The sequence below is a fragment of the Oncorhynchus clarkii genome, unplaced genomic scaffold, assembly GCF_045791955.1.
Source record: "Oncorhynchus clarkii lewisi isolate Uvic-CL-2024 unplaced genomic scaffold, UVic_Ocla_1.0 unplaced_contig_4866_pilon_pilon, whole genome shotgun sequence".
In the NCBI taxonomy this organism is placed as follows: Eukaryota; Metazoa; Chordata; class Actinopteri; order Salmoniformes; family Salmonidae; genus Oncorhynchus; species Oncorhynchus clarkii.
In genome coordinates, this window is record NW_027261007.1 from 125,534 (window position 1) to 133,086 (window position 7,553).

The 7,553-nt window shown below is 39.3% G+C and overlaps 1 long non-coding RNA gene across 1 annotated transcript; it reads left to right on the plus strand.

The window, feature by feature from the left end:
• The first annotated feature begins 16 nt into the window (after nt 1-16).
• On the plus strand, nt 17-2,642 carry LOC139403181 (uncharacterized). Its single transcript, XR_011633291.1, has 3 exons — nt 17-132; nt 2,287-2,388; nt 2,507-2,642. It is a non-coding gene; the product is annotated as an uncharacterized lncRNA (long non-coding RNA).
• The last annotated feature ends 4,911 nt before the right edge of the window (nt 2,643-7,553 follow it).

Below are 7,553 nucleotides of genomic sequence, written 5' to 3' on the forward strand. Positions count from 1 at the left end.
TCCCTCTGGAGTTAAACAAAAGAAATGTTGACACCTACAGCTGTGAGGCTTCCAACCCTGCTGACTCAAAACCAACTCCACTCAACATTGAAACGCTCTGCCCTCAATTGTCCTCACGCTCTGCCCTCAAAGGTATGTCAACACTGCATATAGTATTGTTTTTCCATTTTGTGGGTCAGTAATGGGACCCTGTAATGGCAGACCACTAAATAGCAAGCTCTGTTTATAATGAGCTCACCAGAGATTTCATTGGGCAGAGCCAACCCCCAGACAGATTGTCTGCTCTTCGTTTCCTCTACAGTGCCTTGCGAAAGTATTCGGCCCCCTTGAACTTTGCGACCTTTTGCCACATTTCAGGCTTCAAACATAAAGATATAAAACTGTATTTTTTTGTGAAGAATCAACAACAAGTGGGACACAATCATGAAGTGGAACGACATTTATTGGATATTTCAAACTTTTTTAACAAATCAAAAGCTGAAAAATTGGGCGTGCAAAATTATTCAGCCCCCTTAAGTTAATACTTTGTAGCGCCACCTTTTGCTGCGATTACAGCTGTAAGTCGCTTGGGGTATGTCTCTATCAGTTTTGCACATCGAGAGACTGACATTTTTTCCCATTCCTCCTTGCAAAACAGCTCGAGCTCAGTGAGGTTGGATGGAGAGCATTTGTGAACAGCAGTTTTCAGTTCTTTCCACAGATTCTCGATTGGATTCAGGTCTGGACTTTGACTTGGCCATTCTAACACCTGGATATGTTTATTTTTGAACCATTCCATTGTAGATTTTGCTTTATGTTTTGGATCATTGTCTTGTTGGAAGACAAATCTCCGTCCCAGTCTCAGGTCTTTTGCAGACTCCATCAGGTTTTCTTCCAGAATGGCCCTGTATTTGGCTCCATCCATCTTCCCATCAATTTTAACCATCTTCCCTGTCCCTGCTGAAGAAAATCAGGCCCAAACCATGATGCTGCCACCACCATGTTTGACAGTGGGGATGGTGTGTTCAGCTGTGTTGCTTTTACGCCAAACATAACGTTTTGCATTGTTTCATCTGACCAGAGCACCTTCTTCCACATGTTTGGTGTGTCTCCCAGGTGGCTTGTGGCAAACTTTAAACAACACTTTTTATGGATATCTTTAAGAAATGGCTTTCTTCTTGCCACTCTTCCATAAAGGCCAGATTTGTGCAATATACGACTGATTGTTGTCCTATGGACAGAGTCTCCCACCTCAGCTGTAGATCTCTGCAGTTCATCCAGAGTGATCATGGGCCTCTTGGCTGCATCTCTGATCAGTCTTCTCCTTGTATGAGCTGAAAGTTTAGAGGGACGGACAGGTCTTGGTAGATTTGCAGTGGTCTGATACTCCTTCCATTTCAATATTATCGCTTGCACAGTGCTCCTTGGGATGTTTAAAGCTTGGGAAATCTTTTTGTATCCAAATCCGGCTTTAAACTTCTTCACAACAGTATCTCAGACCTGCCTGGTGTGTTCCTTGTTCTTCATGATGCTCTCTGCGCTTTTAACGGACCTCTGAGACTATCACAGTGCAGGTGCATTTATACGGAGACTTGATTACACACAGGTGGATTGTATTTATCATCATTAGTCATTTAGGTCAACATTGGATCATTCAGAGATCCTCACTGAACTTCTGGAGAGAGTTTGCTGCACTGAAAGTAAAGGGGCTGAATAATTTTGCACGCCCAATTTTTCAGTTTTTGATTTGTTAAAAAAGTTTGAAATATCCAATAAATGTCGTTCCACTTCATGATTGTGTCCCACTTGTTGTTGATTCTTCACAAAAAATACAGTTTTATATCTTTATGTTTGAAGCCTGAAATGTGGCAAAAGGTCGCAAAGTTCAAGGGGGCCGAATACTTTCGCAAGGCACTGTAATTCTAGGGGGAGATAAATACCAGCTGAAACTCACTAACAACTTATTTTGTAGGATAGTATGTTTAAAACTAACAAATTGTTTTTTTAACATTTAAACCTGAGGGCAGTTTTTACAAATTCCTCAACATGCGTATTATCATATTTTTTAACTTCTGTATTACAGCCAGCTGATTTCTGTATTTATTTTCCTATTATCCTTGTAGCCAACCTTATAATACCTTCATCAATGTCATTCATCAGTATTGACTAAAGCACATGGCATGAGTTTGAACAGCTGAATTTCATTTAGACGGGAAGAATATAGGCTTCAGGTGAATACAGGGCAAGACCACATACAACATACAGTTGATTAAACCCCCCCCCCCCCCTCCATTTTACTCTTGACAGGGTCTGGTCGCAATCCTGTCCCAATCGCACTGGTCACATTGCTATCAGTTGGGATAATAAGTGGTGGTATATTCTGGGCAGTTAAAATAATAAAATGTGGAGGTAAGTACAATCTGTGTTACAGTTGACATCATACAGACCACCCTGAAGGCAACAAATACAGAACATACACTGTAGGTAATCATGTAATATTATGCCTTTTCCCTTTATTTCAATGCAGCCTGCAAGCAAAGAGAAGAAGAAGGATCCTGATGTGAACTTTCAGAGATTGGTATGGTCAGTGTTTATGGATGTGAATATATGTGCATGCATATTATGCTACTTGGTTTTCTATGCAACTTCTGTATCTGTGAACACACACACACACACATTTAGGAAGGAAGTGCTCACTTGTTGTTGGCTTGTATAACATACCAGCCAATGTGAAAATACAGAATACACAAGAACAAGCATAGAATGCAAATATACGGAACAAAAATATAAACGCAACATGTAAAGTGTTGGTCCCATGTTTCATGAGCTGAAATATCCCAGAATTTTTCCATACGCAGAAATAGCTTATTTCTCTCAATTTTTCGGCACAAATTTGTTTACATACCTGTTAGCGAGCATTTCTCCTTTGCCAAAAAAAATTCCATCCACCTGACAGGTGTGCATATCCCGAAGCTGATTAAACAGCATGATCATTGATCATTACACAGGTTCACAATAAAAGGCCACTCTAAAATGTGCAGTTTTTCCACACAACACAATTCCACAGGTGTCTCAAGTTTTGAGGGAGAGTGCAATTGACATGCTGACTGCAGGAATGTCCACCAGAGCTGTTGCCAGAGAATTGAATGCTCCCTTCTCTACCATAAGCCGCCTAAAGCGTTGTCTTAGAGAATTTGGCAGTACGTCCAACCGGCCTCACAAACGTAAACCACGTGTAACCATGCCAGCCCAGGACCTCCACATCCAGCTTCTTCACCTGCGGGATCATCTGATACCACCCACCCGGACAGCTGATGAAACTGAGGCAAATTTCCCCAGTAGGTGGGCCTATGCCCTCCCAGCCCCACTCATGGCTGCGCCCCTGCCCAGTCATGTGAAATCCATAGATTAGGGCCTAATTTATTTATTTCAACTGACTGATTTCCTTATATCAACTGTAACTCAGTAAAAATCGTTTAAATTGTTGCATGTTGCGTTGATATTTTTGCTCCGTAGATTTGGACCTTATTGAATTACAGGTTTCTGTTTCTAATTGTTTAAGTGCTGACTTTACAGGTTGAGTATATACTGGTATCTGGCACCGGAGGCATCTGTTTACCAGAAGAGTCTGTTTTGTACTCAGATGTCAGAATCTTACCTTTTGTTCAGACAGGGCTGGATTCAATCACTCCTCTCTCAAAGCTGTGACCTTGGCGTGGTTTAGAGGCTTGTGTGTCTCAATGACCCTGAGAGCTACGCCGGAGGGGGCTTGGGCCCCTGGTAGGTTTAGCCATGCCGGATTGGTCTTAGGTCAGGGGCCAGACCAACGACAGCATTGGTCCTACATGTTTCACGTTGGGATGGTGCTATAGGTTGGCACCCATAACACTCTGACAATGTTAAATATTGTGTATGTCTTTACTGTCATTTTAAATGTGTCTTTTTCATAGTATTGTACCTTTTACTTTACAAGAAATATGCTTGATACAAATGCAATTTAATTGTTATTGTTTAAGTCATAGCATTTGTCAACCACAAGGTTGACCTGGTCCTTGTGCTCCAGCTCAGCAAATTACATTTCCACCCCAAAAAAACACAAAAAAAGCCATAAAGATTTTATACCGATCTCACATTTATACCTTTCATTGCCACTATTGTATAATTGAGTGTCATTTCACATACAAATAGCACCGCTATTTATTTGTCTGTTGCATAATGTGTATGTCTTTAGTGTAATTTTAGATGTGTACTTTTTCATTGTGGTGTACTTTACTTGGTAAATATACTATATTATTATTGTTATTTAGGTCACAACATTTGTCTGAAAACCAGGATTAGTAGTATTTAAACAAGCAAATGAGTTAAATCATGGCACCACATCCACTCCCTGAAACAGTTTTACCATTTATTTTCAAAATGCTTGTAACCGACTTCCCAAACCTGCTGATCTCATGGGCATGTTTAAACTTGTGGAGAATGTTTTCACGAAGGTTTGTCCTACCTGTATCTCCGCTCTAGAGAGTCTCATTACACTTGAAGAAACTTTCACCTTTCTTGAAATTTTCCGCATTGGCTGGCCTTCATGTCTTAATGTAATGATGGACTGTCGTTTCTTTTTGCTTATTTGAGCTGTTCCTGCCATAATATGGACTTGGTCTTTTACCAAATAGGGCTATCTTCTGTATGCCACCCCTACCTTGACACAACACAACAGATTGGCTCAAATGTATTAACTTCTATACAAGGCACACAAGGCACACCTGTTAATTGAAATGCATTCCAGGTGACTACCTCATGAAGCTGGTTGAGAGAATGCCAAGAGTGTGCAAAGCTGTCATCAAGGCAAAGGGTGGCTACATTGAAGAAGAAAAACCTTTTGGGTTACGACATGATTTCTTATGTGTTATTTCATAATGTTGATGTCTTCACTATTATTTTACAATGTAGAAAATAGTAAAAATAAAGAAAAACCCTGGAATGAGTAGGTGTGTCCAAACTTTTGACTGGTAACGTATATAAATCCATCCATGTTTGAGGATGTCAGGAGATTATGTAAAAACCGTCCACTAGGGATAAAAGAGAGAACCGTTAACTTCAAGTACTGTAGGTTCATCTGCCTCTGGTTCCAAAGGTTGCATGTTCGAAACCAGCGAGAGAAAGTTATTTCTGTTTTAATTAAGCCTATCCCAAACCTAAACCCTAACCGTAAGCATTCTGATTTAATGCCTAAAATGTAAGAATTCAGAGTTAATGCCTAAACGTCACCCTAACCTTATAAATTCAGAGTTAAATGCCTAAACTTAACCTTAAACATTTGGAAATTTGACGTTTGAGAAACATGGATGAAAGTCTAATTCTGACGTGTGACTGTGAGCTCGTTGGTTAGTATTCTGTATCTGCCTGGTGTAGGGCTAACTTATTTAATAGCATGCAACCATTACATCACTCAGTCTAATTTGTAAGTATAATGACATCCTGTCCAATCCAGTATGTGGTACAAAATAGAAACACTGCTGTAATTAACAAAGCTTTCTCTCAAGCTTTTGGTAGCCAGTTACCAGACTGGTCAGGGTCAGTAAGATTTTCAGAGGACTGGGGAAACAATTCAACAAGTCCATACCTGTTCATAAGATGAACAGGATCAGGAAGTTAGTTGATGTTTGCTGTCTTTTGAAAGTATATGAGCAATGTTTGCTTTAGGGAGAGTACACTACCTTTTAGTGTACATACTGTAAATTACAAGGCACATGCAAAACATTTTTTAAATGGTACTATCAAATACCAGTATGTGCATAATGGGTGGGAGGTATTCTGACTTGAGATCTACAGTGCATTGAGAAAGTATTCACACATCTGGACTTTTTCCCTATTTTGTGTTACAGTCTGAATTTAAAATGTATTTAATTGAGATTTTGTGTCACTGGCCTACACACAATACCCTATAATGTCAAAGTGTAATTCTGTTTTTAGAAATATCCCTTTGAGCATGGTGAAGTTATTAATTGCACTTTGGATGATGTAATCAAGAGACACAGTTACTATAAAGATGCATGCAAAATTCCTAACTCAGTTGTCGGAGAGGAAGGAAACCACTCAGGGATTTCAACCATGAGGCCAATGGTGACTTTAAAACAGTTACAGAGCTTAATGGCTGTGATAATAGAAAACTGAGGATGGGTCAACAACATTATAGATACTCCACAATACTAACTTAAATGACACAGTGAAAAGAAGGAAGCCTGTACAGAATAAAAAATATTCCAAAACATACATCCTGTTTGAAAATATGGCACTACAGACAAATTGCAAAAAAACATGGCAAAGAAATTAACTCAATGTCCTGAATACAAAGTGTTACGTTTGGGGAAAATCCAACACATCACTGATTACCACTCTTCATATTTTCAAGCATGGAGGTGGCTGCATCATGTTATGACATGTCAGCATTAAACATAAACTGGTTGTAATAGGGGTGGCCAAACTTACTCCAAAGACTGAAGTCAGCAGGATTTTGTTCCAGTGAAGCACTAATAAAACAACAAACTGATTAAACTAATTAACTTATTATGGTCTTCAGTCAAAAGAACCACGATTCATTCATTCAGGTTGAGCTGGAACAAAAACATGCACGAACTTGCACGCCCTGACCTTAGTTGTCTGTTTTCTTGATTATTTTGGTTAGGTCAGGGTGTGACGAGGGTGGTTGGTTTAGTTTTTGTATTGTCTAGGTGTTTTTTTGGGTTTTGTATATCTATGGGGGTTTTATATGTCTAGGTAATGTGGTGGCCTGAATTGGTTCCCAATCAGAGGCAGCTGTTTATCGTTGTCTCTGATTGGCGATCCTATTTAGGTTGCCATTTTGGTTTTGTGGGTTATTGTCTATGTGTAGTTGCATGTCAGCACTCGGTTGATATAGCGGCACGGTCATTTGTTAAGTGTTCTTCCTTTAATTAAAGAAGAATGTATTCATATCACGCTGCACCTTGGTCTCTATATGACAATCGTGACAGAACTTCAGCCTTGCAAGACCATGGATTGGCCACCTTTGGTGATCTTCTACCCATGGGTTCTATAATCAACTCTATATTCCAAGATGTCAAACACATTTATCTTCTTTCATTTGCAAGAATACATATGTGTAAACTGTGTTACTCAACTATTGTAGAACAATCAATGAAGTTGGGAAATCTAGTTAAGTTGGGAAGAACTTCTCCAGTAAGCATGCTTTGCCCACATAACCACTGGACTTCTTAAACAAACAACTTGTAAGTTAATACCAGACATTCGATTTCATAATGTGAAGGTCTATACTAGCCTCCTATTATAAACCCCCCTGATCTTACAAAGTGTTTTGCTACACAAATTGCAAAACACATTCTAAAGCTCATGAGATTAGGATAGATATACGAGGCTAAACCTATCGTGCCTTCGGAAAGTATTCAGACCCCTTAACTTTTTCCACATTTTGTTACATTACAGCCTTATTCTAAATTGGGTTAATTGCATTTTTCCCTCATTCCTCATTTTCCTGCATACAATACCTCATAAAGCAAAAACAGGTTTTTAGAAATGAT